This window comes from Bacillus rossius, chromosome 15 (genome assembly GCF_032445375.1).
Source record: "Bacillus rossius redtenbacheri isolate Brsri chromosome 15, Brsri_v3, whole genome shotgun sequence".
NCBI classification, from domain to species: domain Eukaryota; kingdom Metazoa; phylum Arthropoda; class Insecta; order Phasmatodea; family Bacillidae; genus Bacillus; species Bacillus rossius.
This window is the reverse complement of record NC_086342.1, coordinates 12046227-12066699: the sequence shown is the minus strand read 5'-3', so window position 1 is coordinate 12066699 and position 20473 is coordinate 12046227. Positions and strand designations below refer to the sequence as shown.

At 37.2% G+C, this 20473-nt stretch overlaps 1 protein-coding gene across 1 annotated transcript in view; it reads right to left on the bottom strand.

The window, feature by feature from the left end:
• Positions 1-20473, bottom strand: part of LOC134539194 (esterase E4-like) — a 333286-nt gene that overhangs the window by 139772 nt on the left and 173041 nt on the right. The window lies entirely within an intron of this gene.

The following is a 20473-nucleotide window of genomic DNA, read 5'->3' as shown; positions in this document are numbered from 1 at the left end:
TCAGGTCCCGTGGTCTAGTGGTCAAGGCGCACGCCTCGTAACCACGACGTTGGTGCGTCCCTGGGATCGAATCCACCCAGTGCCCAGGTTTTTTTGTATACAATTCCCGCCTTCGGAGCGACGGTGGCGCGCTCCGGTAACTAAAGGCTGAACTAAGATGGCGGCCTACCGGCGCGCCCTGGTAACCAATGTCAACAACAATGGAGCGCCCAGTGGCGGCGACGGTGGCGCGCCCTGGTAACCAATGTCAACAACAATGGCGGCCCCCACGTGACAAGATGGCGGCGCCCATGGGGGTACTGGCGCTGTGTTTACATTTCAATGTTTACATTGAGCCAGTATCCTTATGCTGCCCCTACTAGGTTGGGCCCAGGTAAAACCTGCATAGACACAGGGAAAACCCTGGGCACATTTATGCGGGATGCAAATTGGCATGCATTACGTGTAGGAATTTACAGGAGACAGAGGATGGTCTGGATGAAGTGTTGGACAGAGTAGAAAAGAGTCTACCATGCGGGGGTTGGGCACTTGGACTCGTGGTCCGCTTTGCTTTTTATCCAGGACTGGATTTGGTGTCCAGGGACGCAAGCGCCCCTGGTGGTGAGTGGTTGCACTGACCACTCACTCCGCCGCCAGTCAGCACCTAAAAAAACTAAGAAACTAAGACAGAAACAGATAAATGACTTACAAACTAGGCATTTCGTTACGAAATATGCAAACACCCAACTCAGGGATGGACGTGCAGTGCTTAAGATAAAACTAAAATAAGAACTAAAAATATTTTTTATTATTTTTATTTTATTTAGTTTTTTTAGTTTATTATTATTATTTTAGAAATATATATTTTTGATGACTATTAGTATCTAGGACTTATTACTAATTTACAAATCTCTAATATCTACTACTATACTACTAGTTAAATATAGAGGAACTGTCGGTGTATAAAGTTACAGGTGAATTAAGTCAAGACCTATTCGCATTTTGGTATTTGTTGCAAGCTTGCAATTCAAAATCCCATGTCTTTCAGAAACACAACCGGCACTGGAGGTGAAGCCTGCCAGGCGGGCCATGCCCATCGTACATAGGGAGTCAGCCCTAACACAACAGGCAGTGAACTCTTGGGAGCCGAACCTACACCTGCGTGCTTCGGACCATTTTGAATGAGCAGACTATATTTTTAAGATTTTAAGAACATCGATCTATATTAGTTTTTTTAAAATTATTATTATGAATTTATGTTACCCAATTCAAAATCCCATGTCTTTCAGAAACACAACCGGCACTGGAGGTGAAGCCTGTCAGGCGGGCCATGCCCATCGGACATAGGGAGTCAGTCCTCCGAACCGATCCGACCCGAGCCGAGACGATTCGAGCCGAGCCAGGCCGAGCCGAGCATGAGCGCGTCCTGCTCAAGGGCAGTATTCCAATACGTTCGGGTACGGTGGCGAATAAGCACTGTCTTGTTGGGAAACAACCTTAACCTAAGCCGCGGGTCGTATTCCAGAACGTGTCAAAACCGGATCTCGGTAAGTATAAAAATAGGCCACCGTTTTAATAAACAATGCCTTGCGAGGTGCTAGAAACTGGTTTCAACGCATTCTAGCGGACGTTTCGCAACCATCGACCCAATTATCACGGCAAAAATACTTGTGGGAGACAGCAGCACCATCGCTCAAAAATAGAACCGCCATTCTCATTTTCATTTGTCACACCAATACATTTGGTATGTCCCATAATTTTTTATGAAAGTGACTATACATTGGTTTATGTTCATATTCGTGTGACCGCTATCTTTCTGTGAAAATTTTGTAAATTTCACACTCCTCATTTTCCCATAACGCGCCTAAAGAAGTATGAATTCAAAATTTTTTTACTGATAGTTACCTGAACAACAAAACTTTCAGCCTTTAAAAAAAATTTAAATAACCTCTGATTCCAACGTGTATTTAAAAAATATATATTTTCTTGCATCATTAATTAATTTGTTCACTTTCTATCGTAAGTTTAATGGAACATAGACCTAACTGTGTATGCCTAAGATAGGGAGATGGGTCTTTGTTCCATTAAGTGTTCGACATAGCCTTGCTCGGGCGAAGCCTGGTATTGCAGCTAGTTTCATTGTAATTTCTATCAGTGTGTCACACGAGTTTGGGGGGGCGGGAGACTGAATTGTATCGCCTTGGAAAGTGTACCTATTATACTTTTGGTGGCGGTAGTGTAGCTGGGTAGAAACTGGAAATGTACCCTTTCCGATGTCTTTTTAATGTTTCGGTTTTAATGCAAATATTCACTGGAAAGGTATCCCCTCGGAAAGGGAAAATTTCAGGATTTTGCTCTTTCATAGTCCAATCAAAGCCATAACTTAAGAATTAAGAAAATGTTTTTTTTTTTTACATTTAATTTGAAGTAGTTTTTAATCATGTCGTAAGCAACGATTCATAGGTTAAGATCATAAGCAATATAAAAAAAATACTTAAAAATATTGTGGACGGTTGGTTGGGTTAGTATCTATAGCTACATTAAAAATACTATGAAATCATGTGATACATTTCCAGTGCATATTTGCATTAAAACCGAAACATTTTAAGACATCGGAAAGGGTACCTTTCCAGTTTTTTCCCAGATACAACTACCGCCACCAAAAGTATGAAATGTGCCCTTTCCGAGGGGATACCTTTCCAGTGAATATTTCAATTAAAACCGAAACATTTTAAGAAATCTGAAAGGGTACCTTTCCAGTTTCTACCCAGCTACAACTACCACCACCAAAAGTATGAAAGGTACCCTTTCCGAAGGGATACCTTTCCAGTGCATATTTGCATTAAAACCGAAACATTTTAAGACATCGGAAAGGGTACCTTTCCAGTTTCTACCCAGCTACAACTACCGCCAACAAAAGCATGAAAGGCACCCTTTCCGAAGGGATACTTTTCCAGTGCATATTTGCATTAAAACCGAAACATTTTAAGACATCGGAAAGGGTACATTTCCAGTTTCTTCCCAGCTACAACTACCGCCACCAAAAGTATGAAAGATACCCTTTCCGAGGGGATACATTTCCAGTGAATATTTCAATTAAAACCGAAACATTTTAAGACATTGGAAAGAGTACCTTTCCAGTTTCTGCCCAGCTACAACTACCGCCACCAAAAGTGTGAAAGGTACCCTTTCCGAGGGGATACAATTCTATCGTCCCTGACACACAGCTTCGCGAGAGGAGGCTGTTCTCTCGGCTGTGGGAGCTGACATAAACTAGCTGTGATTCCGGGAGGTTTTCGCATCAGCCGTTTCTAATCGGCGCCAAGAACCTTTACGCGGTGAAGTGTCTGCATATAGTCCAGACGTCAGCTTTATCGAACACTCGGTTTAGTTACCGCTCGCGATGGAAATCCTTGTCTCCCGATAATTGAGACGCGCTAGTTGGCGACGGAGGTCGTCAAATTCCCCAGTTTAATTGACGCGCAGCTTCGGTACAGTCCGTGCCGCGTCTACCTCCCAACATCTCAACAGTAGCGCTGGAGGTCCGCTTTGTATCCTCCTGGGGTCTGGGAGCTTACTTCCGAGTACATCGTCACATACATCGAGTCAATCTCGACGAGTTCCCTCTATGAGGTCTCTAACGACAGAAAATATCGAGAGCTAGTAAAGTGTATTCTAGGCTGGCTTACTCCAAATAAATCGTCACATACATCGAGTCATCTCGACGAGATCCCTCTATGAGGTCTCTAACGACAGAAAATATCGAGAGCTAGTAAAGTGTATTCTAGGCTGGCTTACTCCAAATAAATCGTCACATACATCGAGTCATCTCGACGATTTCCCTCTATGAGGTCTCTAACGACAGAAAATATCGAGAGCTAGTAAAGTGTATTCTAGGCTGGCTTACTCCAAATAAATCGTCACATACATCGAGTCATCTCGACGAGTTCCCTCTATGAGGTCTCTAACGACAGAAAATATCGAGAGCTAGTAAAGTGTATTCTAGGCTGGCTTACTCCAAATAAATCGTCACATACATCGAGTCATCTCGACGAGTTCCCTCTATGAGGTCTCTAACGACAGAAAATATCGAGAGATAGTAAAGTGTATTCTAGGCTGGCTTACTCCAAATAAATCGACACATACATCGAGTCACCTCGACGTCGATATCCCCTCCATAAGGTTCTCTAACGACACAAAACATCGAGAGTAAGTAAAGTGTATTCTAAGCAGGCGATCGTTAAGAAGCTACAGTCGCCCAGGTTAAGTTAGTTTTTTTCCCCGATTTCCCTCTCCTCCTCTGAAACTTGGGAGTGGGCATGAAGTCACAGCGACAACGTAACAAATCAAAAACCTATAAACGTCTTAATTATTATAATTGAAACTAATTCTTTTGTGGTGTATTAAATTACGCAATTATTTTTTTTAGAATCATAAATTTTATTGGCTGGCAGAACAAAAATTAGAGTGTAGTTATAAACTATGTAGGTAAACCACTCCCGTGATTAAAAATGTGAGTTTATACAACTATGGTGACACTCTGTGAAAGTTTGTACAGCAGAAGAAAATAAAAAATTTGGTTTTTTCGCACATGCGATGCATGAAGTACTAACAGAGAAACAGCCAACGCAGTTGCTGATCAAATAACTCACACTCCAAATAGACTTATATTTAAAAAAACTAAAAATCCACTATCATCGTTGAGTAAAATAAAAATCAAAAATCAAATTTAAATTTAAGTTTTTTTTGTCCAACAGCAAAATATTGCACATCAACTTTGTGTAATTAAAAGCGTATGGTGCTCTCTCTTCTTTCATTTTCTTAATGGCTATATCCTAATTTTTCGTAATGACTAATATTATACGTGCCAATATATTGACTTCATATCTTACATATTTAGGATATTATATTGTCATTATTTTATTGCAAATGCTACTTTTTCTACTCTTTTTGGAACGAAATTCTATTTTCTTCAAAATTTTACGTATCTTTCGCTCATTGCAGAGAAAATTTATTTCCCTTAAATAATAATAATAAAAATAGCATTTCACGTTTGCGCCTGATTTTTTTTTATCTTGTAACAATCTTGCGCAATTCTTTTCACAATTTAGCATTCAAATTAGTCCCGCCAACTCTATTTCTCCCCTTGGTGGCCCCTTTTTCTCGTATCTCGCTTGGCGTTGACAATTTATTTTTCGTTCCTGCGGTGCGACAAATCCCTTCTTTATTAGTTTATTTCTGAAATTTCTCGTTTTTTTTCTGCTCACAACCACTACGGTTTCTCGTAAACATACCTGAAAAAAATTGTTTCATATAAACAAAAAAGTGAAATAAATGATTGTTTCAAACATATCCAACATCCCACCCCCACCCCCAATTATTTAGCACGTGACTACTCATCTACACTAATAATATAAAGGGATTGCGCAACTTTGTTTATTTGTAAAACTTAATCTCCAAAACTACCAGACATATTTCAATTTTTTTTTTCACAATTTTAAAGCTGCATTATTCCGGAAAGACACAGTCTATATTTAGTATTTTCTATTTTTTTAAACGATAGAGTAATGTTTGTAATGAGAACCACAGGTAAACTACCAAATTGTCTGAATTGTGGAGATTTTACTGTCTCCAAGGCAACCTTCATGCGTAAAATAATGTACTTTACACAGGTTGTCCAATGACAGCTTACCAAGAGAATATGGCGTAGAGCAGCGATGTATAGGTAACTTAAAATATGCTAGCCAATGAATGGCGTATCGTTGGATGGAAGACTTATTCATATTACGTAATTTTTGAAAGTGTTTCTCAAAATATAACGGGCACTGTTTAAAATTCTTCCTATACCCATGTGGAGCTGGGCACCACACCAAATTTTACTTAAAACATGGTTCCATTTGAAAAACTTAGTAAATTATTTCATTGCCTTTAAATAAAATATTTATCTGCCCAATTTTGTTTGTATAGTTATTTGTCGAAAAACATTTTTAAAATGTAGGTGCCTATATGAGCGAAAACCCACTATCACACTGTTAGAAATTACAAGTAAATTTGCAGACGCACATAACTGGATTTGTGTATAAACTACGCCGAATTCCGACCTCCATGTTGTGAGTTACACTATAAACACAAAGAACATGCGCGTTTGAAGAAAGATGAGAGTATTGCTATAGATTCACCGTGTGTTGAAAGATTTGCTCACTGTTCCAAGTAATTTAATTCAGCATCCGTGTATTTACGAGGATATCTGTAAATAAAAAATGATATCGGAATGGTATTAAACCAGAGTTCTTTGTAAAATTTAATGGACAATATTTTAACAAAGCATTAAAAAAAATTATTTGCGAGAAATACATAACCATTCACTTAAACTAAAGGATCGTAGGTCAGCGAATGTGTTGTCAGCGAATCTTACATTTATCTTGATGTCTCGTCAGACAACTCCACATTGTTGCCAGATGATTTGGCAGTGTTGCCACATGACCCGGTGCTGCAGTAACCCGAGACCAGCATAGAAAGCAAGTGAACGTTAGAAATAAATAAGTTGAAACCCATGGAAATCCCAGACAAGTATTAAGTCAGTAGAACCATTCAAAACCACGTGAGGAAACAGACTGAAACCAGAAACAGACGAAACAACAAAGATAAAATTTCTGACAGTAAGCAAACAGATCGAGACAACACAATTAAGACGTCCCACACGTACACAGCAGTGATGCCAAATGGCCGAAAAATCCCCCCCCCCCCCCCCAAGCCCATTTTAAAATCCCCTAAATTCAGACTAAAATTCCCTAACTTCGAAAGTGATAACGTTTTCAATAACTTTATACAGTTTCATTTCGTAATATAATATTGCTTAGCATAATTGATTAGTTAAATGTTAAATATAATTACATATTTCCAATTTTTTGGAAAGCTTTTTAATTAAATTACCTGCATATTTTTAATAAGAAAGTTTTGAATAAAAAGTATCTAGTAAAAATAGTACGTGTTTCATGACATTTATAAAAAAACTTGTTTATTTTTATTTTGACATTATTAAAACGACACTGTCAAGTTCAATCATAGAGGTCCAAATGCTAATTTTGGTCATATTTACTTTTCGTGTAACGCTACTGTCTAGCTCGTTAAGTTGGAGACCATAGGGAACAGGGACCTCCATTGAAGTCTCGATTTTACATGATTCAGACGAAAAAAATCCTGAGTCAAAAAATTATTCATTTTATACCTAAAGAATACTCTAAAAGATATTTTCCCCCATAAAATCCCATTTTGAATTTCCCTCCCCCCCCACATTTTGGGGGGAAAACCCCCAAGTTGGCATCACTGGTACACACTAGGCTTCTTACGTCGAATTTTGGGGAACTGAGATATGCCCCCGTCTTCATGCAGACTGCCAGTTTGAATTAATTATGAGTTAGGGCTTAATGACTCGTCGATACCGAAATCGTTACAGAAGATGAGACGTGACAAGAATGGACCTTCGATGGAGTGAATGGGTAGGAGAAAAAGACAGCACTCCAAGGGGAAAAAAAACACTAAGCTTACGGAAACATCTTACACGTTGTCACTTGTGAAAGAACAGCTTTCAAATACGCTGCACTGCAAACATTATTTGGAAATGTAACAGAAATATTCATGTGAAGTTATAGATTTTTGTACATTTACATGAAAATAACTGCATCACTAAAAAATAGTGTTTGCAGTAATACTGCGTTAGGATTCTTACCAGGGCATTTGTGATTTGTGTTGTACCAGTACCCACATTAGTTAAAAGTTATAAACCGTTGTAAACCGTTCCTTGAATAGCTTTCCAGTATTAACTGTGCACATTAATAAGCATGATACAACAAAAGAAAGTCCACTTATTAAATATTATAATATCTTTTGTATGGTATATATATTTTTTTTGCTTGAATGTTACGTTAATTTTAATATAAAAAGTATGCGCCAATTTTCGTAGGAAATACTCAGAATTTTTTTTTTAGAAAAATGTATTTTACATATACCTAAATAGCTGTAGCTATGTGTTGTACCAAATTACAGATTTATTACTGTAGCATTACTATTTCTTAGCAACTGGTTTTCCAAAGGAATCTTTTGTAAAAAGTACAGAAAATATTTCTTCTGTGTGGGAATCGATTCTGGATCGCCTTGGTGAGAGAAAAGCGATGTCGCCGAGAAAAAAAAACACACATGTTTTCAGAAACGTCCGCCACGTTTTACAACTTGCGAAAAGAAGAGAAAAAAATCAATTTTGAATTATTCCGGAAATCAAATCCTTCGTAAGTATACGAGTGTGATAAAATCACATTCCTCCTTGGAAACTACGCGCGAATACTGTGTTCGACCGCTTTTAGATTTACAGCCATGCTTGAAGGCAACGGGCGGTCTTAAGAGAAGAGCAAACGTCATTATTACCGTGAAATGAGTTGGAAGCTACCGAGAACTCAGGGATTTGCAGAGCTACTTTAAAATTAATTAATCGCCACGCCTGTGTGCACACGAGAACAGGGCTCAGAGCTGTCTCTATGTAAATGCCGTTTCTCATAACTCAGGCGCGCTTACTTCCTTTTGTTTTCCTAATTTCTTTCTTCAAATCCCAGCCTTTACCGTCAGAGTTCTTAAAATTTTAATCTCGGCGAAGAAGTGTTTGCTGAGCCCCGAAAGTTAACCCTCCGTACTCCTTTCCCGGCCTTCAAGCATTTTCCTCGACCAATGAGCTTGCAACATATCCTGCGGACTCTGAAGCAAAGTTCCAAACAAACAGCAACTGCACTAAACATAAATTATTTAAAAAAAATAATAATTCTGAAAAAAAATCTGTTGTGTAAGGTTTTAAAAATTTTTTGCTTATGCCTTAAACATTTCATATATTATTAAAAAAGAGATTTGTTCGTTCGTGCAGAAGGTCTGTATAATTCAGATGCAAACAAATGTTTTGTAAAAAGTCCACATAATTACCCAATTTCAAATTTTTTTAGGAAATATTTCTTACCAGAAAAATCTGAAATTTCAAAAATTTATATTTTCAAAAAATATTTCCCATCCAAAATTTAAAAATGAAAACTATTAAATGTACCTCAAATGTTTTGCCGTTGAAAGACCAAAGTCCCCGAAAATGCTTAAATTCCCCATCTACCAGCCTCCTGTAAGCCTCTGGAGGTGATTTTCGGATCTTGACCTTGACTAGAGCTGCCCTTTTGTATTCCGATGCTTGGATTTTGACATCAGAGCCTCAGAAGTTTACATCAAAAGCTTACATCAAGTCCGAATAAAACTGGAGCGTCTCGAGCGAGTTAAAGTGGCGCGCGCTTTAGGGAGTGTCTTGGCTCGCACAGATGAGTGGTGGAGGAATGGGGTGATGAGCCAAGAAGACGAAGAAGGCGGTACTCAAATACTTGAAGCAAACACACGTAAAGGTTAAAGGAGCAAGTGAGTGGTTGGACGAAGCTCAAAACTGCCACATACGCTGGATAAACCACTTAACTTCTTAAACCTGAGTGCTACTCGTTATTTTCATCAGATTTTCTCGTAATAATCTTGCGCAAATAATCAAATAGAAAGTTTCTAATAATAATTTTTTTTTACTCCTATGTTTTTATTCTTCGGTGCTGTTTTAATTAACAAGGTGAATATTTTATTAAACGGATTTTTTGGGAACTCCTGTATTTAACACAAGACTTAGATTTTAAGCTTGACTTTGTTTTTAAAACTTATATTTGTCTTTCAAGTGAATTTATGATAAGTTACACGTATCTGAAAATGTATCAGTTTATTAAACTTTTAATAAAGTTTTGTAACAATTAAACAACTAAAATTTTGGGATTTAAAAAAATCCATAAAAATATTTAGGTGGTAAAAATCCAAATGATTGATGGTTTGTAGAAAAATCTTTGCTAATTACCGCGTGATGTAAAGATTATTTATCACATGTTTTATGAAATAAGATAAACGTAGACGATTAGATTTAACGTAACTCTTATGTGGCATGATGTATATATATTTATCTTAAACTTGATAGCTATACAGATGTATTATTACCATATAAATATAAATACTGTACTTTTTGCATTACATAACGCGAGTTTTCTGCGACTTTTTCTTGCAGTCAATTTCGTGAGGTCTTGTGTTACATTTTTTCTATTTTTTTATACCACTGTGTTTTAATTGGATTTTTTGGATTATTTTTATTACATATCCCAAAGATTTAACTACGATACATATTTTCTTGGTAGATATATATGCCTTCTTTCGTTGCATTATTATTGAGTATTTATTATACATCGTGCTTATTAGGGATAATCCTGGATTTTGGCGATTTTAATAGTTATTCTATTTTCAGGCCTAAGGATGTATTCTTTCTCAAGTCTGTATAATCCACTTCTTAGTTATCTTTGTTGAATAATGTTGAACAATACAAAAATATGATTTTAAATTTTCTACTGTTTAACAAAGTCATACAGGGGTTGACCCAAGAGTTATAAATATTCAGAATATGAATTTTTTTGGCATGGAAATAACCAACCACGAGTTGACACGACAGTGCACAGGCATCCACTCAGCCGCACGGCTTGCAACTTGAAGTTTCGAAAGACAATTTCGCCGGCACGTGAGAAATTTCCAATGCAAATGTTTCACATCTCGCCACGAGCGGATGCTGTCGAGAGCTCTCTTCCACCCACGGAGAAATAATAATAATAAAAAATCACACATAAGAAGATGAATCACCTTCAATGTTGACAACATAGCCGAAATTTTGAGAGACGTGTTTACTTCGTGCTGTAACTGCCATTCAGTTCTGTAAACAAACTGAGTGAAGTTTGGTTATCCTCTGAGTTCTGAAGCAATGAGGGGAGAGCTTTTTAGACTCGCTCTTACACAGAAAAAAAAAAGTACTTTTCCTACTGACAAGATACCTACACTTCGTAATACCGCAAGAAAGATATCGTAACTTTGTGCAACATATGGCTATGGTTATTTTTGCATGTATGAAATACGTTTATCGAGATAACACTGAGTATTTCTTACGAAAATTGGCCTATAATTTTATATTCTAAATAATATTTCATTCCAGGTTAATTTTTTTAAGCCATGGGAAAGATCATCTAATGTTAAATAATTTGACTTTTTTTTATTATGCTTATTGTGTGTGCAGCTAATACTGGAACATTACTCAGGTAACGGTTTACAAATGACTTTAACTGTTGGAGGTACTGGGACAACACAAAGCACAAATTCCTGGGTAAGAATCCGAACACCGGATTACTGGGAACACTATTTTGTAATGATATAGTTGTTTGCATGTAAGTGTACAAATTTACAGTAATTTTACATAAATATTTCTGTTACATCTAGAAAAAAAATTCCAGTGTAGAAGCCATGTTGCTTATTTCAGTTTCTCAACATTGCTAGTATTATTTGAAATTTTTCCTGTAAACTTATCACGATAAAGCTCTTGCATATTATGTTTCGTCTCAAAAAATGTTCTGAACAGACACCTATTAACTAAAATTACCTAATTGCATCACAAAGTCACGCAGTTTTTCATAATTATGATCGCTGACAAAACATTTTACAGCTTGCAAATTTGTTTTGTAGATATCTGGTGAGAAAATTTGTGACCGGACAATTGCAACAGAGCAATCTGTAATAATTTACAGGAACATCCTTAAACTATTAGAAAAGACAAGAAGATGAAATAAACTTGGTGAGTAAGACCGACCCTTGAGGCATACGAGTGCGAGTAGTTTTTTTTTTTAAACGTAAATTTTTACAGGAAAAACCGTACGTATTCGCAATTTGTTTTTACAATGTTACAGATATCTATTTATCATAATTTATTCATTGGGACGTTATATTTACAGAGAAATCATTAAAGTGTCAAAGAGTAAACATTTATAATTTTATATAAAAATAGATTGTTTAACAAGTACAACAATTAATGAGTTAATTATTAACATTAGGTTTTATATATTTTTATAATTATTTATCCTTACATGTAACTTCGCTGTTCAAGACATATATTATACTAACTAAACACCCGTAACTTTGCTTGCGCAATTTCAGGGTGTTGTTGATATTGTAACATTTGAAGAAAAGTATGTAAATAATCCCAAACATTTTTGATGTGTAACATCTTATAGCTTTCGGTGTACGGCATTCGTTGGAAGTAATTTCATGAATGGAACGGAAGTCGCATGGAACGGAAATGTGTGAACACGGTGCTGCCATCTGTGGCGGGTGACGGGAACCAAAGTTCACAAAGCCAAAGGCAAACTTTATAGAAATAATTCCTTAGTGAATTTATTTACAAGATAGGCATTATTTTAATAAAATTCTTTCTCGAAAATCGAGGTCCAAAGCCGGGATTTAGTAATTTTTCACGTCTTCTTCGCTTTTATCGGAGACGTTTCGTTCTAACTTTTAATTTTTCGCTCTGCCATTCAAAGATTCGATATTGACGTAGCTGCTCCGGCAACTAATTCTAGAGGCGTTTGCTGAATCTACGTATGATTCGCAACAAGAAATAAATTTTAAAACACAATTTACGTATATTTATCGCGCTCGGCAATATATTAAAGAAAAAAATGTTAAATTTAATTCCTAAGTTTCGTATTATGAGTATTTGCAACATGAGGACATATAAATTTGCTCATTACCGAAGTTAGACGTATTGAAACACTCGCTCGCGGTTTTTTAAGCGTCTTACTTTTTACTTCAAAGCTAAGTATTTCCCTTGCAACAGTATCTTAAAACTTGCGAACTGAAAATCTGCGAAACCGCCTAGGACGTATGCACATAACCTTTGTATTTGCGCTTATTTTTTATAAAAATTAATGGTCACAGCTTGAAGTCCCGTACTCCCACTCACTTCCACGAGTTAGAGGCGACCAAGCACTAATTGAGCCTGCTGGCGTAATCCTTAATGCATCCTTGCACCTGTCCGAATAAAAATAGTAATCGGCCAAGACAGGTGGATCCCTCGAGACCTCCGCCTACCTGGACACACTCACATCGAAAATGAACATGCGATTTAGAAACCGCTCAAGATGTGTCAAAGGTTACAGGAAAAGCATTTAAGAATATGCAGAAGGGGAGGGGATAAGCAGTTCTGTTTTCGTTTTTTTTAATTTTAAACTGTATTTGCAGAAGGAAGAGTTGAAATGCCTAAAACGTTTTATTGCAGATTTTTTTTTTTTTTTTGCGAGATCATGGTATGTCTTAAACAAGGTCGCAGTATCGTTGCGTCACATTATCTTGACAGCTGGACTGTACATGACCATAAAGTGCTTGGCGCGCAAAACCTTGAGACCAGATACCGCGCTGCTCAATGTTTCTTATGACCTCGACCTCGCTAGGACTGGACGTTGGTTTGATCCGCGGCGCGATCCTTTAACTTGGCTCTAAAAAATCTAAGCAGGTAGGAGCAAGAAGTAGATAGGTTTGATAGGTATAGGGACAACAGGTCCAGGGTCGGTAGCCAGGGAGCCATGGCGGCCATCTTGGATGACGTCACATTAGGCAGCCATTTTGGATTACATCAGATTAGGCGGCCATATTGGATTACGTAACATTGGGCGGCCATCTTAGGTTACATCACATTGAGCGGGCATCTTGGATGCCCTTACCTTGACCTTTCACCCCGGTAGCCATTTTGTTTTCCGCCATTTTGTATTATAGAACATTCTGCTATTTTGTTTTTTATAGAACATTCTGTCATTTTGAATTAGGATTTTCAGATTATAATTTTTACGTATTCTTGAAAGCACTCAAGGGACTTTCATCACAACTTTATTTTTGTTTATCCACAGTTCAAACCTCGCAGTTTTCCTGTGTACGACGATAACACTGCGCACCGGTTCAGGGCCTTGCATGCTTAGAGGCGAAACCCTGCTGGGAGCACCGGGGAGCATCGCCCTTATCATCCCACTCGCTGAAGCAAACACACTGGTGACCAGGCGGGGCCCCCTTGAGCTAACATTTGCCGGCGGCAAACAGTCATCAGAACACACTGCGCAAGACCACAACAAACACGGTGGTCACGAGTAGTTCTTAGTTACTCGACTGTGCGCATGGTCATCACAGGTCGCGTGATGACCGTGCGAAGGTCGTGTCCACTCCTTAGGCCTAGGGTTTTTATTGCAGAATTATGTCACTGTGGTTTAATGTTCCCTTCCACATAACAAGAGAAATCCCAGGTTATTCAGGAATCGCATCTGATTCCTCTTGGTGGGAGGGGATGGCTCTTACCACTAAAACACCGTGACAAAACAGCACGGACTTTTAAAGTGAAACTTCTTTGCTGAGGGGGCTACAATATTCTATATTTATGAAAATTTCGATCGCATGAGGGTAATAGTAAGGTACATGGTGGGGGAACCGGTAAATGAGGAGACAGCAGGGTAAAATAATATATGAGACAGCATACTCGCACACTTGCATGCTTGCACACTTGTATAGTTGCATATTTACACTTGAACACTTGCAAACTTTCACTATAATTGTATACTCACGCAATAGCATAATTTAGCGCTCACTAAATTTGCACCCTCAGCCAAAGATAATTATGTCTTCTATATTTATTAATATAATAAGCAATAAGTTTCACTTCTGTCAAGCATGGACTCCAAGCAACACATTTTTTTTTAAATCTTCATTGCTGTTTCAATTAACAGGCTAAGTATTTTATTTAACAAATTTATGGGAGCTCCTCGTCTCAACCCACGACTCGGATTTTAATCACGAAGACTTCCGTTAGTCTTCAAAATGAATTAATGATAAGTTACGCATATCTACAAAAGTATCAATTTCTTAAACGCTCGATAAAGTGTTGTTATGTTTAGAGAACTAAAATTTATGATTTAAATAAAATTCTACAAAAAAATATTAAGGTGACAAAAATAAAAATAATTAATTTTTTTGTAGAAAAATCTTTGCTATTAACCGCATGATGTATAGTTTTTAGTGGTTTAATTTTTTTCCAATTAATAATTAATAAAATCGTCAAATTGAATTTTTTCTAAAATGTTTTTAAGACAATCATTAAAATAATGCCATCACAGCAAGCCCTTCGAGGAGAGGGGAGATATAAAAAAGGGGGTGCAAAATCCTCAGAGATCGGTAATCAGGGGCAACTGGCTGAGTTTTAAGGATTTTTTTAATGCTTGGATTTACCCTGATAGGATGAAAATTACAATTCAATTGTTAGCATAATTCACTTTAAACCATACATATGCCTAACATACAGGTATGGTCACAATAACATTTGATTCAAAGCTTTAGATGTTTTCTTAATATTTAATTTTGATTATGAAGGGAGTTGGGTTTACAAAAAAAATTATTTGCCCCTATACCTACCCTATTAATAGCCCTGATTCACTGTTTTTAAAAGCGGACTACTTCCAACTAACTATATTCATATAATATCATTAAATATGATTAACTTTACATAAGATCAACTACATCGCATGGATCACCATTTTATGAAAGCACCACAAAATTAACTGGCATGCAAGACATGCTCCTGAATCAAGCATCAATTTGTGATGTTTTTCTGATTTTGGCGACGCAGAGTGTGAATTGATGTTCGAGCGGCGGGGGGGGGGGGGGGGGGGGGAATTAACGAATCTGTGTGTCGAACGTGATGCGCGCATCGAATATTCCCGCACGTTCGCAACACGTAATGAGTTTGCCTTGCCACCCGAGTGGTAATCCGGGATTCCGTCGGTCCCATCAGCCCCACAAGAGACAGTGGTGCAGTTGTTCACCCCATTGCAAATCGCTGATCGGGAGGAACGTGTGAGATTGCAAAATTCTAAAGTGTTCATAGTGTTCCGGCGGTGGTTTTTGTTGTTGTACGACAAACAGGGTTAGTACACTGTAAAAAAATGTTTATATTGAACTGAAATAAACATTTAAAATTACAGATATTTGTAAATTCACATTCGCATTTAATCTACTCTATCACTACAAAAAAATATCGACAGAACACTAGGTTTTGATTCTTGCCCAGGTGCATTCATGCTTTGTGTTGTACCGGTACCCACATTAGTTAAAGTTATTTCTAGCTCGTTCCCTGAAAAAGCTTTCCAGTACTGACTACGCACTTTAATAAGCATTATAAAACAAAACTAAGTTAAATTGTTCAATATTAAATTATCTTTTCCGTGGTTTAAAATAAGTACGCATGCATGAAACATCAAAGTTTACAGTAATGCACCTGCTTTCTTATAAATGGCAATAAATATTCAATATTGTTTCCAAAAACGTAATTCATATTTGCAAAAATAACCATAGCAATGTGTTGTACAAATGAAATTATTTCTGTAATAATACAAACTATTTCTTAGCTATTGGTTTACAAAGGAATATTGTGTAAAAGAAAAAAAATCTGCCTACATCTTGTGTGTTTCAGTTTCCTTTAATCTGTCGTGTGAGAATTTATTTTTACCTCGGAATATTTATTTTGAGAAAATGGCATGTACCCCTAGTCCAACTAACAAAACATTTCCATCTAACTACAATTTAAATTAACTTACATTATGATGTGTTTAGCCCGAGCAACACCGGGTCCTTCAGCTAATAATATATAAATTGAAATGTAATCTGCCACATATTTTTATGTTTAGTTTCAAAATAACCTGTACACAAAACATAAAAACAGGTTACAGTATAACATTTTAAAAAATATATTCCGAAAAACATCAATTATTCCCTTATACTTGTTTGCTTTAACAGTCTATATTTATTTAATTTTTTTGGTTTTATTATAATTACCTTCCGTGAAACCGGCCACCAAAATCTTATGCATTAAACCTTTTTCCTCTTCAAACGTATATGAACCACCGCGGTACACGCTGCACAATCGTCTAAATTTTGTAATTTTCTTTCCTTAAAATTATTTTCACTAAGCAAAATGTATTTTAAAAACTTGAAGAGCAACGGAGCTGTTAAGAAGAGACCACATGAGATCTGCCGCGCCGCGCTGTACCGGAAGGAACAAGGCGTTGGAAGCGAGAGCTGCGTGTGTTGTGCCGCTCTCGCCCGGTGGAAGCGCGCGGAAGGGATAGAGAGAGACATTCGAGACGGCCCCTCGCCGGGCGGGCAACCAGCCGGGCACAGGTCGCAGAACCCGCTCGCTCCCCCTACTAACTACTTGCCCTGGGAACCCGCGCGCAGCGCGGGGCCACTTGTCGGCCGCCGCGATGTCAGGGCATTAATCAACATCCCCGTGGGTGCGGCGACCGGCGCTGGCGTGCAAGGAGGGTTGGGGGGGGGGGGGGGTGGGGTGTGCGACACAAACACCATCCCTTCCCGCAGGTCCATCTCGCGACATTGCCACAACCACTTCGTCTCCCAACCTCCCCCCCACCCTCGTTCATCAACTACAACCCCTTTCCCACACCTCCAGCAAACCTACCAGCAGTGGATGCCTCTCCGCTTGTTCCCAGATTCGCTCTTCGCCAGACGGGCTGCAGGGAACTGCGTTCCCAGGTGAGCTAGGCTCCAAGGCGTAGAAGACGTAGCTGAAATCACTGTGTACCTCGCCAACTCCATATTGCAAACCTGAGACTTTTAATGGTGTGAGACAACCTCTAGAGATGGTTAACAACCTGAGGCAAGATTGTTGCGGTGAATGACGATTAAAAAAAAAAATCTCCACCAAAAAAATCACGCCAGAACACCATATTAACAGTGGTAGTGCATCATATAGCACCGAAATGTAATAAAAATTCTAGAAATTAACCAACATTTAAAAAAAAAATTAACTTCAAATCACGAAAATTTAATATTTAATGTATCTCGCATTAGCATTGCACCAAAATCTATGCACGAAATGGATAGGAAAAAAATAAGTTAACTCTCGCATTAGCATTGCACCATAATCTATGCACGAAATGGATAGGAAAAAAAAATAAGTTAACTTAACTTGTTTTTAAATATTACTGAAATCGTCGATTTGATTTTATTATTCAGATTGATTCTTTTCTAAGCATGTATTATTACAAATTATTTTACTACAAAAATGATTTGTGTGTACTTAAAAAACTTTGAAGGTGCATGGTTGTTAAAATAACACTATCTTTATAAATTTACAAAATTTAATAAAACTTGAAAATAAAACAATATAATCTGCTGTTAAAAAAAGGATAGTGGACAGATAATATTGTTATATATTTTATTCCTATTATTATGTGTTAACTAAAATTTTTGTTGCTAAACTTTCACTTCAATTAAATAGTCCTTTAATCGGCTCCCACAATGCGAACACTGAATTTCACCCAGTGTTCTGGAAATCATGAGGCACGCCGTAAGCTGGACAAAGAGTGGCTTCTGGCAATGTCCGTGTAGTATGGCATGCAAGTCAAACACCCCCAAAGAATTGCAGGCGTGGGATGCAAGCACGTAGAACCCATCGAGGACTCAGGACACGAACATCATTAAGTAACCGAGGTCTGACGTCATACACAGCCAAATTTGAGCGAGTCTTTTCAGTACTAACCTCGGTAACGAGAAAATTCACGTGTTCTCACGTTGTCAAATACACTTAAAATATAAAAAAAATTGATATATAACGTATAATAAATATACGCAAATTGTGTTTTCAACGAAATTTCTTGACGCAAATTACACGTAGCTTTCTCCTTCGCTGGACCAACTACGTCGACTATCGAATCATTCCATTTGCGGAGCGAAATTTTTAACTATATAATGAAACAGCTCTGATAAAAGCGAGAAAGTCTTGAAAAAAATACTAAACCCTTGCTGCGGACCTGATTTTCGACAAGGAAATTGATTAAAAATACTGCCCATCTGGTTAAAAAATTAATTTAAACAGTTAATACTAAAAAAAAAATATTCCCTTTTGGCTTTGTGAACATTGGTTCACGCCATCCGTCACAGATGGCAGCACCGTGGTTACACATTTCCGTTCCATTCACGAAGTGTGACTCCTACCAAATGCCGTACAGCGAGAGCTACGATGTTACACGTCAAAAAAGAGTGCTTATCGGAATTTTTAAAAAAAATTGGTTGTCTGTAAAGTCGGTTTACGGACGATAGTTTAACGTGACAACATCATAACAAAACATCGATGAAATGATTGAATACTTTTATGAATAAAATTGAATCATTTTTATTTTAATAATAAAAGAACAAATACTTGGAATTATTCTAGTATCAGAATTTAAAATGCAAGAATAATTAACCTTTATTGCCGAAATTGTTGTTGTAATAAGCAATGAAAACCACATTAACTTTTCACTTCACTTTATAAACAGTCGACGAAACAGTTCACATAATTAATTTTAAAAACTGGCGTTTAGCTATAAAGTTTAAATATAATTATGAACAAGTTTTTATATAAATAAAATGTAATCAAATATATATCATAAATTATATGAATCACCATAATTTTTTAGTCAATTGTAACATAACCTATTATTACTGCACTCGCCGACAGCGTAACGAAACACAGCGTAACGGAACAATGAGCGTAACGGGACACAGCATAACGGAACAATGTGCAGCCGGCGTTCATCGATTATTAGACGTTGTCACGTCAAAAAAAATTGATGTTATATACCTATTCATTTACCACTGTTCCGACTTCTCTTGCAGAGCACGATGGAGCGAAGTGGAACAAACTGAGAGGAACTTGTGTTATGTGAGAAAGAATATTGTAATAAAATTTTGTCTGTAGCCTGTATTTATGGGGGAAAAAATTCTGACCCAAAATATACTCTCTCTAAATTTATTTGATTTTATGAAGCCGAGTATTGTAATCTAAGCTAGTCCCTATGTAACTAAACAGCATTTCAACCCTTGTAATTTTTCTTTTATAGTAATATTGCCCATATGCATTCATATTAAAATTAAATAAGAAACCAAAATGTGTCTAAAATAAACAGTCTGTAATAGTAATAAAAATAAACAATTTTACTAGATTCTAATTATTAAAACCATATATTCGTATCAAAACCAAACCCGTAAGCTTAGAGGGCATACGAGGGACAAAACCCTTCAGTTTAACTCGAAATGCATTTTATATTTGATTGCAATCAGAGCATAATTTATCGTTCCGTGCAATGTTCTTCTAATGATCTATTAGATTTCTTAACATGATGCTAGTAGTTTCGTATTTCCTACTCCTTTCGTGCAACATCATAACGTGAGTTCCCAACGAAAAATTATTTCGAGCAAAAAAAAAAAAATTCTACCGTGCTTTGGTTGGTCCCATAGTTTTTTTTTAAGGAAAAATATAAAACATAAGATTCTCTGCAAAGTCTTGAGTCAACATATGATTCTTACACGACACGACAAAATTCCTACACATCTGTGTTCCAACCTATGGTCGGCACCCTACACCTGTCCTCCCAAAAGTGCGCCCTTTTATTGTAGATTGGGAGTCGGCTTACAGATGCATTTTTATACATTCCAGAGCAAGTAATATTAAGACAAAGAGGTCAAGGGATTACCACTCCCTTTGATC